Raw genomic sequence first — 16,111 nt, 5'->3', positions numbered from 1 at the left:
ATCGAACAACATACATCAACAAATAATCTTCAGTTTTCATCATTCATAAAAAATTATATCCTCCGTTAAGAACATCATATTATTCGGATTTTCGATAAAATTATTATCACCTTCAAAAACACTTTACACAAATAACCAGTTATATGACGCTCAAATAGTTTAAATTATCTACTATTTTATTCATACAAATGGCACATTTTTTTATAAAGGCTGCATAATAGCTGAAAATAATATAGAATGATTTTTCAGTTGTAAATAAAACTATTTTTTAATATATATTTAAAATATTATATTTAGTTCGGAATAAATTTTTTATATTCACCGAACACAATTATCAGAAAAAAATGCGCATCTTGCAACATAGATGAGTAAAATATCAAGATAAATTTTTAATTGTAAAATTTATTAACTGAATAATGCGGATGAAACAAAATACGTATCGTACACACTAAAAAAAATTCTTGATCTAAATTAAACGTCTTTTTTGCCTTCTTAACCGTAAAGTTACATTTTAAAATAACACAGCGCGAATTTTTATTGTTTCTGAAAAAGGATCTCTATGCAAAAAAAATGCCCTTAAAAATAGTTTTGTCTTTACCACATAAAGTACACGTTTATAAGCTGACTTTATTATTTTTAACATAAATTAAATGCTGCAAATATTGTTTAACTTCAGTCGCAAACTATTTTTGAGAAAAACAAAACATTGTACATATGAACCGTTCTTCTCCGGTTTATAAAATATAAACTTCAATTTCTAATAAAAACATTTTGACAAATGCTATTTTATATAATTATCTATATTCATTCTGAGTGGATTATTAGAATAAGAATGATGTTATTTTGTTTTGAATCTTATCATTAATCAATTCAATTAGCATTCATTCTGTGATAGAAGAAAAATAAATTAGTTACAATACAAAATTTAAGTAAAATTAAGATCATAAGGATAATTTAGTATAATGTATAAATAAAATATCTATTATTATGATCAAATAAATATTCTAAAATGGTTTCTTGATGAAAACTTTCGATCTATTGACATATAGGAGGAATAATCGCATTTAAAACACCAGAGTAGATTCTATTTATATTTTTAACACTTGTTATTTTATTTGGACATTTTTATTATGATTATGACGACAAATTGAGTTTGGGAATTTATGATGATAGTAAGACTGGCATGCGTCTAAAATATGGTCTCGTCCATTGCATTAAATACCTTTCTTTATATATATGCTACAAATTTACCGCTTGTTTACAAAGATAGACTTTCTATTTATATATACTTTAAATGCTATTTTTAGCACATTTTTGTTTTTTAATTAATAAATAGGATCTATAAATGAATTAAAAACAACCTATCACAAAATATTTCATAAAGAATGTATTGATAGTTTTTCTTCGTATCTTTTGAACATGATAGGTCGATTTTTCTCCTAAATTATTATTTTAAATAAATCATCTTTGAATTAATGTTATATATGCTTGTAATGTGCTGTTTTTTGGTTTATCGCATGTAAGAAGATCAATAGTAGAAAGAAAAATTGATTCTAAATCAAGAATAATTTAAATTTACTGCTATTCTTTTAAATGATTTTTTAGAGTGCTGCATTTCACTAAGGATCGAAAAGATTTTTATCGACAAAAATTAGTATTGAAGAGGTGCAAGTGTATACATTTTACACACTTGAAGAGTACTATGCTCTCTGTTATGCGTAATATATTGCGAAAAAGTATTCGAACATGACTTAAAATGTGATCAGCATTTTGATATGAATGTATTTCTAGTATGTGAAAAATGGTACGCCTCAAATTGTATTTCATCATATGATACAGAACTTTACAAAGTATTTTATGATAAATTTTATGAATAATAGAAATCTAATATGGATGGGTTGTAAAATTAATAAATGGATAATTAAATAAATGGCGAACAGCATCGAATTCACATCTTAGTAGTGTATATATGAGCGTGGAGGAATTAGATGAAACAGAATGGGAATTTATACTATCTAGACATATAGGAAATACTTTTTACTTGAATTCTACCTTTGAAGAGCATCATGATGCTTATTTTAGAACAGGATGCATAGATATCTTCTTTCAAGACAGTTTAAATAAAAAAGAGAAAATGTGAAGACTGATTTTTCCGAAAAATAGATTGAAAGAAGACCGTGATACGACGACGACCCTTTCTATTAGTCCTGTTATGAATCGGAAAATCTTTTTAAAAATGAGTTGTACCAAAATATTTTAGATATTTTAATCTTGTGCACACCATAGATATTGTTGAATAATACTATTTAAATTCATAAAAATATAGATAAATCTTCTCTCTGTGTTTGCGATGGATAAGACATGATAAATATCAAAAAAAGCATCATTGGATCATCAATAGTATTACAGTTGAAACCAAAAAAATTCTTGTGTATTGTTTATGATTAATTTACTTTAGAAAATCAAATCAAACATAAATATCTAAGGGGTTTGATATGCAGTTTATATAAAGAATTTTGTTATCTGTAACACATACAAAATATAATAATGATCTTTAAAAGGAATGCATTGAATGCCATTGAAAATGAAAAATTTGTTTTAATTGCGTATGTATATAAAGAAACACAAGAAATATCATCATCCATGATAAAGAACGAAAATTTCTTGTGATTAATACCAGAATCCCTTTTTTTACTGGATTTATATTGGAACAAATGACGAAAATTTTTTTAGCTAAAATATCATTTTCTGTCGAAAAAGACCCGCAAATATATTTTGCTGCATACCCTTCTTATCAAAAATACTTAAGAAATTGCATTTTTAAAAATACAGAGTTTCTTTAAAAGATCGAATATAAAAAATTATAACAAAATAATATATTTAGATGTCGCATCTTAAATATCACTCAATTATATTTCAATTTCTAGAACTTGACAAAATATTCTGCTATTGAGGGCTATAAATATAAGTGTTTCGTGGTTTTAAGATGTATTTTTTTAGATCAAGACATAATAAAAGATCATAAAAATTCAAATTTACAAAAAATTTTTTTTGAACCTGAATAAAGGCTTTATCGATATTTACATGTGCAGAAAGTTCTAAAAGTGAATCAAGCCATGGATACAATTTAAAAAATAATTAATTTAAAGTTCATAAGATTTACAGGTAATTTATCTCTTATTGGAAATGTTTTACATTTATTTTGATCTTTTATAGAAAGCAAGAGATAAGCAGCGAGAAAAAAAAATATCACAAATTAATGTTTATATGGCAATATATTAAAAAAGGAAAATAAATATACGAGTCGCTTTATTATTGAAATAAAGACGGTATATTTATTCGATGATGATACAATACAAGATCATTAATATGTATATTATATAAGCTAAATTTTATATTACGAAATAATCAAAGATGATATTATATATATGCAAAAGAAAGAAAAAATGCGATAACTTAAATAATTTGAAATAAAACAAGCTGTATATGTTTTTTCAAAACTATTCACGCTATATCTAAAATTTAAAAAGAAAAACCTAGCAGTTTCCATTTTAGTTAAATTAGAATATCGTTTTAGATTAAAATCGTATGCTCCATATTTTCAGAGACAGGCAAATAAAATTATGTATCACCCGTAAGGTATGCGATTCCAAAATATTCGTAGACTAAAACTTATCAGATGATGGATGACTTGCATTGACTCATTAAAAACCAGATACTTCCATACCCAAGAAAAAGCATATAGAAACATGTTAGTCGCGCAAAAATTTGACCTCTACACCAACGATAACAATTTTTCAATAGATTTTATTTTACATAAAAAAAAGTAAAGATATTTATTTGCAAATATAGTTTATTTAACATAGAAAAAATTATCAAACAATTTGTTAGTGCTTATATTTTAAATTTGTTCATGGTGAAAATCTTAAGCTATTAGTTGTAATATTAAAACAATATCACTGTTTCATTATGTATAAAAATATCGATTAATTAGAATTCTTATTCATTAAACATTAAAAACTGTATTGGGCCGCATATTTGAAGATAAAAATAGAGAATTTGTAAATGTTGTTAGGCATGTTTAGAGCCGGTAATATTTACCTGCAATAGTTACGCTTCTTCAATAGCATTTTTAAAATAAATTATTCATTCGTAGATGACAAAAAAGTAAATTATATTTTTGGTTTTATGCAACAAATTTATATGCATATAATTTTATATTTAAATTCGCGTATATCATATAAATTATTATTTTTATTAAAAGTTGCTTTTTTGCCAACCGTAGTAAAATTAAAGCTTGGTAGTTTATAATATAACACAATGGCTATAGAAAATATCATTCCTTTTTTGTGATATTAATTTGCATTCCATGTTGATTGCTTTCAACCTTATGGAATAATAGTAATCAGATGGTGGTACATTCATAAATTTATTAAAATACTGAGACATTATATAATATACACTGTGGGCTCCTATAAAAATAAAATATTCTCCGAACAAATAATATACAAAGCATGTTAGACTTTACGCATTCTAGTTTCTAAAATTCTCCAAAATATTATAATCGGGTGAATTTAGAGTTCTGAAAATATTCAATTTATATATGTTTAAGTACAATATTAAAACATTTTTATTTAAATATTTTATTATTGATTGATATGATGAGTTGACTCTATTATTTCTTTTTATATTTTCATAGTAAATCATGGAGATATATATATGCAAGAACCCCCTTTTTAACATATTGCTTCATATTTGTAAAATCAGATATATTAGCTTTTAGACTTTGGAGCTTTGGTAGCTAATCTTATGTATCTATTATGGAATCTTTCTAGATCATGATAAGTGGAATATACATAAATTTTGATGAATTCGTGAATTTCTTGATGGTGATTATGAACACACATTTCTGTGGCAGATATACTAAGATGGTATAAAATGAATGGTTAATAAACCAAACACTAGCTTGGAACATAAACAAAAAAAAAATTTATTTTATAATTCCTGATTAATAAACCATATTTATGTATATTTTAACACGATAGTTCGAAAATTAAAATTGAATCTGTTATGTAAAAAAAGACACAATAAGTCCATTTCATAAGTCTTTAATAGATTTATTTACATCCAAAACATAATATACACCCTTTAAATTATATAAACGGTATTTTTAAAATACAGTGCTCGTTTGCTATAAAGAACTTTTAATTCAGAATATATTGTATTCTGAGTCTTTATACGTTGTGCAATATTAAAATGTGTTCTTTGTATATTCAAATGGAAAGTACATAAAGTAATAATTAACTACAAGAATGACGAATACGCATGTAGATAAAATACATAAAAGAAAATCTTTAGAATAAAAATGATTCTAGATAAAATAAGTCATAAATTTTGCATAGCCGATTCTATAGATAATGTAGATGTTATTCTTATATAAAAATATAATATAAATGCATCCATTGTCATATATGTTCATAATTAAGAGTTAAGAATAAAGAATAAAGATAGAAGACTAACCTTTTTAGATATTTTTATTACTTTTCTTGTATGTAGAAATTTGCTAAAAATAAATTTATCTAATGAATAATAAATAAACAATAAGAAAAGACACATTCACATAAATTCGATAGTTAAAAGGAAAATACAAGACGTAATTTAAGACACTAGAAAAATATTCAAGAAAGTATAGTGAAGCAAAAGTTTATCTGGCACAAAAATAACTTCACTTATTTATTACAAATCAGACTATCTATTATAATCTTTAATTTACAGGATAGTTAATAGAATCTAGTAGTATGCTTCATTCAAGACCAATACAGAAAAATTTTACTAGAAATATATATTTTATGTAAAATTTATTTTCAATTTCGCAAGTTACATGTAATTCGAGATTCTGATTGCAGCATAAAAATATAATGAATAGTATATATATTAGCCAGATATAAATAGTAAGTACAACCAGAATTATATATCTAAAATTTTATAAATTTGTTATATTTTTATTTTGAATATAATATCACATTTTTCTTTTGTAATTTTGAATTATTTTATACTGCAATCTAAGAGCTCATAATTTTCTTAGAGGTTCAGTTTGAAATCAAAATAGCACCATAATTTTATATTGCAAATATATTTTTCTAAAAAATAAGAAGCAGTATATTTAACTTAAATGTGAACTGTATTCTGCACATATAATATAAATATTTGCTGTGTTGGTTGGCTTTATTTATGATTGGACTTTCACCATCTTAATTTGAGGTGTATAATGGAAATAAAAATATGATTTTATAGACACAATGAATACTAGAGAAATGGCTGAGAATATAACATTGGCATTTTATTAGTCTAATATATAATATTGTGAATATTTAAAGACAATCAATTGTATTTAGTGGGTCTTAAACACTTGCACATGAAAAGAATATATTCTATATCATATCCAATCAAATTTAATTTTACATTATATTTTACTTTACTTTTAAAACCTCGTATTTATTTTTAAATTTACTTACATTCATATCCACTGTTCTATGTACCGATCTATATTTTTTCGATTTCACATATTTACTTTATATCCATAACTTTTGAATCCTTAATTAAAGACATGCATCACATACAATATGAGAGACACAACCACTTGGTTAAATTATCATATTATATTTATTCAAAAATCATGTAAATTTTTGACTGTCTAAATTTGCTCTATTTACTTTAGAGTACTTTTTTTGCGCCGATATGGTTGGTATTTCTTTAACCGAAATATTCAAACGGCATCCTCCATATAATCTCTTCTAAAGACCCATGAAACTCTCTTTTTCGCTCAATTTATTTTCAGTGTCCAATATTCTGCTTCAATTAACAATAATAACTTATTAAAATACAACTTTTATTATTTTATGGCCACTTAATCACATGCTAACCAATGATGCAATTTGAATTCTTTTTTTGAAATATAAGGGGTATCTTTAAAAAATTCATTATATTTTCATGCCAAATCATTTGCAAAATAGCCAGATGTACGATATTATTTACTGCGATATATTTTTATCTCCCGTTTGTTTTTTTATCATACATTAATCTTCTGTTCGGCTATTATAAAAATGAATATCTGTTTAAGTAACAAAAACTGGAACTATTACTAAAATATGCAAGAAAAAATTATTGGAAATTAGCATATTTTTAACTGATCCAAAGATGCGGATAGAAGTAACTATAGAAAAATCATGATAAATTATTTCTCAATACCAAATTTTTGACTTTTTCTTGTTTAATATATACATTGAATGTTTTAAATGATAATAATACATTTGAAAGAAATAAGAAACTAATTGAATTTTTGAGACAGCATTAAAATAAGTTCTTTTTTTATAGCTTGGTAATATTTTAAGATTTATATTACATCTACATATTCTAGTGCTTTGATTAATATATTAAGATAAAAAATATTTTATTTAATCATTTTACTTTTGATTGATTTAATGACGGGAAAGTCATAATTTAAATAACACAATTCCTTTGTAATAGGATTGTATTCTTTAAATCATCTTATACAATGGTAAAGGTGCAGAAATCTTTGTGGTTATATTATTTATTTTTATTGCATAATTGCCGGTTTTCTTTGAATTTATAGTTGCTATTTGTGGTATTTCAGAATTTTAATCAAAAAAAATAAATTTATCATTTGTGTTTTCTTTTAGTCTATTGAAAATTAGTTATTCGAATATTTCAAGATCTAATCTATGTATTATACTAAAATCATTTTATCATTAAGAATTTATTTGCTATCTTCGAGGGAATAACGCATAAATTCGAATTTTTTCTTGATTTTTCAGATTTTATGTTTGTTTGGAAAGAGATGGACACGTTATAATATATGTGCTATCCATTTTTACTTCATTTTTGTGCAAATTTCTGTGATGCGCTTGGTATTGATTGATAATGGTTTTACATGGTAAATATCGATTTCAACAAATGCATGAAAGATATTTTTTAATTGAATTTCTTTTATTAACATAAAAAATAATTTTTATTGTGCTGTAGAATTCTACTGCAATCAACAGAGAGAAATATTAAAAATATTCATGCTGAAATTTATCTGCCGTAAGTGTTATGAATTTGCACTGATCTCAATAACAACAAATTAAATGTCTATAGAACGATTGAATGTATTATATTGGTTGCTATAAGTTTATAATCAATTATACTATAAAGGGCTTTAATGATTTTGATTATTTAAAAATAGAAAAAATATAAATATTTAAAAAAAATACACAGCGAAGAAAAATGGAGTCTAAAAAGAAGTTTTATGCCTATGCTGGGATTACAATCATCATCGGTTGCCTACTTACATGCATTGGATTAAAAACCAAACATATTTCATCCAGCAACACAAAAGAAAATTCTAATTCAGACATTTATACCGAAAATCAAGTAGCTTCAACAAATCCGAATGATTTGGATGGAGCTACAATAAATAAAAAAGGAGTAAAAAACTTAGATTTGACAGTATCAACCAATCGAGAAGAATTGAATAATGAGAAAGATGCTGAAAGTGTGAGTAAATCTTTAAATACTGCGAAAGGTGTAGAAAACTTAGACTTGAATGTATCCACAAAACAAGAAGAATTAAATGACGAGAAAGATGGTGATAATGAGAGTGAAGCTTCAAGTAATACGGAAGATCTAGAAAACTTAGACTTGAATGTATCCACTAGTCAAGAAGAATTAAATAACGAGAAAGATGCTGAAAATGAGAGGGAAGCTGCATTAAATAATGAAGATGCTGAAAACTTAGACTTGAATGTATCCACTAGTCAAGAAGAATTAAATAACGAGAAAGATGCTGAAAATGAGAGGGAAGCTGCATTAAATAATGAAGATGCTGAAAACTTAGACTTGAATGTATCCACCAAACAAGAAAAAATAAATAACGAGAAAGATGCTGAAAATGAGAGGGAAGCTGCATTAAATAATGAAGATGCTGAAAACTTAGACTTGAATGTATCCACAAAACAAGAAGAATTAAATAACGAGAAAGATGCTGGAAATGAGAGGGAAGCTGCATTAAATAATGAAGATGCTGAAAACTTAGACTTGAATGTATCCACAAAACAAGAAGAATTAAATAACGAGAAAGATGCTGGAAATGAGAGGGAAGCTGCATTAAATAATGAAGATGCTGAAAACTTAGACTTGAATGTATCCACAAAACAAGAAGAATTAAATAACGAGAAAGATGCTGGAAATGAGAGGGAAGCTGCATTAAATAATGAAGATGCTGAAAACTTAGATTTATGCCCAAAATATTGTGAAATTATTTTAAAAGACCTCGGAGACGTGGAAATAGGATCAGATGAATTTTATGAAAAATTTTCAGCTGAATCGGTGCATTTATCGTATGATACTGGATTAACCGAAGAGGAATCAAATACGTTAAAGGCTTTTTTTTCAAAAGAACCGCCAATAAATTTGCCGAGGGATCAAAATAACCAGCCTATTTTTGATGATTTAACTTCAAAAGAGAATAAGGATGAATATCTTACAGTGAAAAATATAATAGAAAAAATGAAAATAAATACAACAATAGCTGAAACAATCAAGAATAAGATATACTATTATGTAAAACCTTGCACTTCCAGAGCATATCTTGCGAATAGGGGATCGATTAAAAAAATAATAGACCAAGAAGAAGATGTATATTATAAAGAATTATTGTCCCAATTTATTGAGACAAAAATTATTCTAGATAAAAATGACACTAAGTCTGTTGACAGGATAAATGCATTGACTAAAGATGAGACTGTATTATTTACATGTGAAGAATTTACAGATTTGGTTTTTTTGAACTATAGCAACATCTTTATCTCACAATTGCGAATCGAAGAAATTCTTGATTATCACGAGAATACTACAAAAATTAATTTTTCTAAATTTTTTATCTTGGCTAAACGAAAAGAATTTATGATCAAGTTATATGAAAACCTACAGAAATCTGGCTTTATAATACCAGTATCTATGATTGATCATCAAGAAAATGTTTTTATTAGCAATCCAATTTTAAGAATAGATAAAGATGGCAAAAAATATATAAGGCAGAAAAAAGAAGATGAACAGGTGACTGAAGATATGAAAAAAGAACTTGAAAATTTCAATAGCAATAAAAAGGAATTTATTTTGAATTGTGGAATTCTGATTGGATCATTTTATGAAGCATTAAGTGAGATGCAAATACCATTACCGCATTAAATTAACCCAATGAAAAATAAAGATTTTTTAAGCATTTAGCTGTAAAATTTATATAAATATTCTTTATATTGTAAAATAAACCATTTAATTCACTCGACTTTATATATTCTCTTTTTAATAAAACGTAACATTTTCAGAATCAGAAACCGATGCTTTTAAACTTACTATGGCTTATTGATTATGTGGAATTATTAAGATTCGTAAATAGTGTTTACTAGTTTAAAATGACTTTATGCCTTCAAAAATATAATGCAATTATGTAAGAGAACCTACTTAATTTTTTAAATAAAAATCTTATTTATACTATTAGGTTCTTAAGTAATGAAATTTTTTTATACGCGTTTTTTGTTGCTGTTAGAATGAAATTGTACCAAGCACTAATTCTAACCCTAAAAAATGTTTTTCTACTGTATTTTATAATTCAATAACACTTTATCATCAAAAATAGTAATGTACTTTTTAATAAATTATGATTTGGTATTATATCCAGAACTCGTTTCGATCTTCGAAAAATGCACAGAAGATTTGCTTATCTAATTAGAATATTTATAAACATGAATTATTAAACAATAGGCTACTTTAAATAAACATCAATGGACATATTGTGGTGATCTAAAAGAATTTCACTTTGTTCTAAAACATTATGTCTATATCTATTTGTCTATAATACGACTTAATACATTTTATATAATAATTTAGTATAATAATAAACTAAAACTCTTAGATTCATTATGATCAAAAAATTTGACCAATACTTTTAAATTTTAATTCATCTAAAATTCCGTTCTTTAAAAAAAGCAATTATTAGAAATTATAAAATTTTTATTCAATGTAGAATCAATCATACTTTATAAGGAGCCATCATTATGCAAACAAAATTCCAACTTTTAAAAATTGAACGAAAAAAAGGGTTATATTGGTAGATATTGAAATAAGAACTAAAATAATAAATAAAACCTGCTGGTTATTTAAAGCATGAAAAAAAAGAAAACATATTTAGATAATCAATTCAATCTATTAATTTGTACAAAACCACTTTACATACATGCTAGCATCTTAAGTTTTTAATATGAAGAATATTATACTCTCTATCTTTTTAGCACTTCTAAGCGGTTAAGTTTTAAAAATGTGTATCTAGCCAGTCCAGAACATTTTTAAGTTAAGCGAGTATAATTTCGGATCCTAGGAAAAACACAAAAAAAATTCGGAAATTTTACACAAGAAGCAAAATAAGCTAAGTATAGCCTCATCGTCAGCAAAACCAGTTCAAACTCGGTTTTATTATATTCATGGGATTTTTCTGTTGTTGTCGTGTAAATTAGACATGCATTTTTTTCTAAAAAGGCTTGATACTAAATTTCAACCTATGATTTTTTTTAATTATGTTATTTGTTAGAATTTATGCTGTTTATTTTTATCACGGTAAATGATTATATCTTTTCATACAAGAAAGCACATTTCTAATACTTTTAGGAAGCAAAAAAATTTTGATCATATATTAATGAATTATATCCAATGAGCTGATACTAGAAATAATTTAAAAAATGGATCTTTTATTACATTTTTTTTGAAATAATGTTTACAAGAATATGCTGCGATTTTCTTCCAGTTGTTACTTAAGGATAGATGACCCAATTTAATTGCATATTTTTGTGACTTATACATATGCTTAAATATTTAAACGTAAAATTTTACAATAAATACTAGAATGTTGACACATTTTTTTTGCATATTTATACGGTGAAAATTCATTTTTTATTATATGGAAAATAATTTAAGTATCTTGCAAAGAAAGACTTAATTTGCCAATTAAATGATAATTACATTGTATTAATTTTGCGTTTCAGATGTAAATTTTCTTACTAGTTACTTTTACAGAAAAAAATTGCAAAATTCTTTGTATTTGAATTTATTCTGCTTTAATTCATAAATAATAATATTTTCGCATAATTATTTATGATTTTATAAATGTGATTTTATCTATTATGTATAAATAATGGACTTAATGGCTTATTCTAGAAAACGCGAAATCAAAGAGCTCCCAAATACGGGAATTGCTTTTTGATAAACCCTTAACGAAATTATGTCTATAAAAATTTTGAAATTTTATAGGTATATATTATTCAAGAATAAATCTTTTATCAAAATAAACGTGTAATTTCACTGTCATGAAAATTAAACATGCAAATTAATAAATCCTTTTATGTTACGTGCTTAAACATAGTTGATATTTTTACTTGGTTAGTATTCGAATGATATAGAATAAGGTAAAGTAATTTATTGAAAAAATCATAAATTTATTTAAAAGTTTTTCATATTTCCTTTTAAATGAACAGATGTATATAAAGTATTTATACAGTCTAATATGTATGGTTTTGACACTATGAAAAAAAAAATTTTGTGCAAATTTGTACAAAATTTACTGTTATAATGATCTGTTGATTATATTAGCAAAATTAAATTTTTAAAAAAAAAATTTTTTAGAATCTTACCGCTTTTCTTTATTTGTGTGTAATTTTAGAATCTAAGTATAAGCATTTGTAATCGGTTATTTTAATATAACTTTACATAATCTTTCTACAAAAAAAAACTGTAAAAAACTCATATTTTGCATGCTATATGCTTATAATTTATGCAAATATGTAGATATATAAATCAATGAACGGTAAGTTTTTATACTTCATCAATATTTTATAATGGATATCTAATTAGAAGTAAATACTATTCGCATAAAAGAAAATTGACATACACCTGACATAAAAGTATGAACAAGTAAACATGAATAATGGAAATTTCACTTTAATGTATACTTATTATGCATTTTCACGAAAAATAGGGACTACATCTCATAATTGTTATATTGATTAATATTTAAATAAATAGAATCCGATGAAAAATAGTAACACAAAAACCATGAAAATATATCTAAACGGATAAATAAAAGGTTCCTTTACAGTGTAAAAGGCAACAAATTTGCTAAAACGATCGCATAATTTATTAGAACGAAGTTTTGAGATTTTGTCTGTTTTAGCGAAATATAGTTATTTAAATTTATCTAAAAATATGATTTGTGTGCAAAAAACAACGTTTCTAATTAAATTATAAACAAAAAGACTTTTGTTCCGCATAGAATGTTGCTTACCATATATTTAATACTCTAGAATATATAACTTTAAATAACACTTCAGTTTAAAATTTAATGTTATATATAAAATTCATTTTTTATGGGGATTACATGTAGAAGACATCTATCTCGGGCTACTTTATTAATATTTGACAGTGATAAGAACAATAACTATTACTTTTTTATGCATGAAATTTTTTTTAATCAAATACTGAAATGGAGATCTAGTTTTGCCTAATTACACAGAAATACCTAAATATAGTAAATGTATTTTTAGAGTTAAACACCGATCTTTAAATATAACTAATTTTTTTAAGACTGAATTTTTTCATCCATACCTACTGATTCGATCATTTTTTTGAGATGAGAATACTTTTTAATAACGTTAACGTCTTCGAATTATCTTCGACACAAGTTTTATACAAACGTACATCAAATTTTCATCACACCCACAAACAGGAAGAATTGAATAATATTAAGTTGAAGAAAAAAAAATAATCTATAGCATTTTTTATCTTAAATTATAAATTGTTCGAAAGAAAATAAAAATTTACATATAAAGAGTATTTATAGACCGGTTTAATCTTCTTTAAAATGTTATTCTGCATTGAAGATTGAATGGGTATATTATGAAAGATACATTTTTCTATACATTATATTAAATCTTTCTTGTTTAATGTTTCTCTAAATAGACAGGTTATCATTTAATTAAAAATAATTGCCCATTTTCCTAAAAAAAACATGCCCAATATTTTATTTCTTTTATATGAACCCGAAAAATAAAATTATTCTTTTTATAAATTTTATATAAATATTTCCTGTGTTTTTGCTCTAATTCTCAACTAATAATTCCTAATGCTTTTATTGGTTAATAAAGCCAAAAACAAAACGTAATATAATATAACCAATTTAGCATAAAATATTATCCTGCTTAAAATATGTACATAAAGGATAAAGTTTAAAAATTTAGCATAAAATTGGCTCGTTTTATAAAAAAATTTAGTTGAAGAAGTATAACAATCGCTTTACTCTACAAAAAAAACACGTATCCAATGCAGAAGATGTAATTAAAATATAAATTGATAATTAATGCTTCTTTTATGAATATATTCCTATAATAATATTTAGTCTTTTAATCGCCACATTATATTTTTACACTAATAGTTTTTGGTTGGTTATTTTAGTATTTGATTGTTAATATGTTGCAAAATGATAATGTATCGATTACCTGTCATATAAAAATATACATTAAACATAAAATAAAGACATTTTTTTACTATATGCGTTTTTTTCTTTATGAATATGTGTTTCCCAAGTTTTAATTTCGGGTTTATATTTTACCTGATGCATCTAAAATTATAGACAGGTTTTAATATTATATGATACTACATATATCGTCTATATAATTTACAGTATATACGTACAATGTTATTAACAGAAATAAAGTAAAGACTTCAAAGACACAATAAATGACAAAAATAGTTTAAAAATCCTCTATTATATTTTTAACGAAAACATATCATAAAGTTTCGATATTTTTTGACGTAAATTATATAATACGCGCACATAAATAACATTTAATGATTATCTAGGTTCTTCTTAGGCGAGATATAATAATCACTTAATCATATTTTATAATATATTTAATGTGAAATATCCAATAAAATCCTTAGTAATATTTTTTGCTTATAAATGTCTGTTCGCATTGAGAAAATCATAATGATTTTGTAATAACAGATTAATTACATTTTTCTATCTATCTGATACATATCCAAGTTAAGTTTCATGTTAAAAATTATATTTTAGGGCATCTACAATGAAAATACTTGATATATTTAGATGTGACGGTTTTAAATAATATTTTAGATCTCAATCTGGCTTCTATTCCTCTAATTATTTACCTTCGTCCTTCCTTAAATTTACATATTTTTCTATAATTTCAATACAGTTATATGATATTAAAGTGCATTTTTATATTAATAACACTATCAGATTGTTTCTTTTGTTTTTTACTATTTCTAAAAAGATGATATTAGATCAATATAAGTTTTTTATACTATTGCATCAAAAAAATATTTATATCAGTTTTATAACTAAATATGTAATGTTAGCTAGTAATTTTTCATTTAGTTGACATTTTACACACTACTTCTATATTCTATCAATTTAATTTTTCTTTTTTTTACATGCATATATTACTTACCGATTCCTGCGTATCGTGATCTAGAAATTGATTTTTTAGTTCAAACCATATTGTATGTATATAATAGATTCTTTTCGCAACTTCTTTTTGTTAGTTCTAGAACATATCGATTAGTTTAATACCAATTCAACCTATTTTGATTATAATATTTTAAATAAAAACCATGTTTTTTAAAATATAAAGTCTTTTTCAAAGAGTGTGATTATATTCCAAACATAAGGTTATTATAACTTGTACCAAGTAGTTGAATAAATATAAAAAACTTATTTGTGCAGAGCTTCTGTTAGAATACAGAATGATGGTCTAGCATCATAATTCAACTAGATCTCTATTTTTATAAAGAAACTAGTCGTTAATCTTAAAACCATAAAAAAAGCAAGTTTGGTATGTTTTATTACATCTCGATTATGATACTTAATCTTGATCAGCTTTATGCTTAATGATACAAATATACGTTTATAAATATCCCCACGGCTATAAATAGCGTATGTTCAATGCAAAGAATATACTATGCATATAATAAACGCATATTTTAT

The sequence above is a fragment of the Rhyacophila brunnea genome, unplaced genomic scaffold (genome assembly GCF_057557595.1).
Source record: "Rhyacophila brunnea isolate RB1 unplaced genomic scaffold, BYU_Rbru_1.0 scaffold_173, whole genome shotgun sequence".
Taxonomy (NCBI): Eukaryota; Metazoa; Arthropoda; class Insecta; order Trichoptera; family Rhyacophilidae; genus Rhyacophila; species Rhyacophila brunnea.
Note: the sequence above shows the minus strand (reverse complement) of the source record.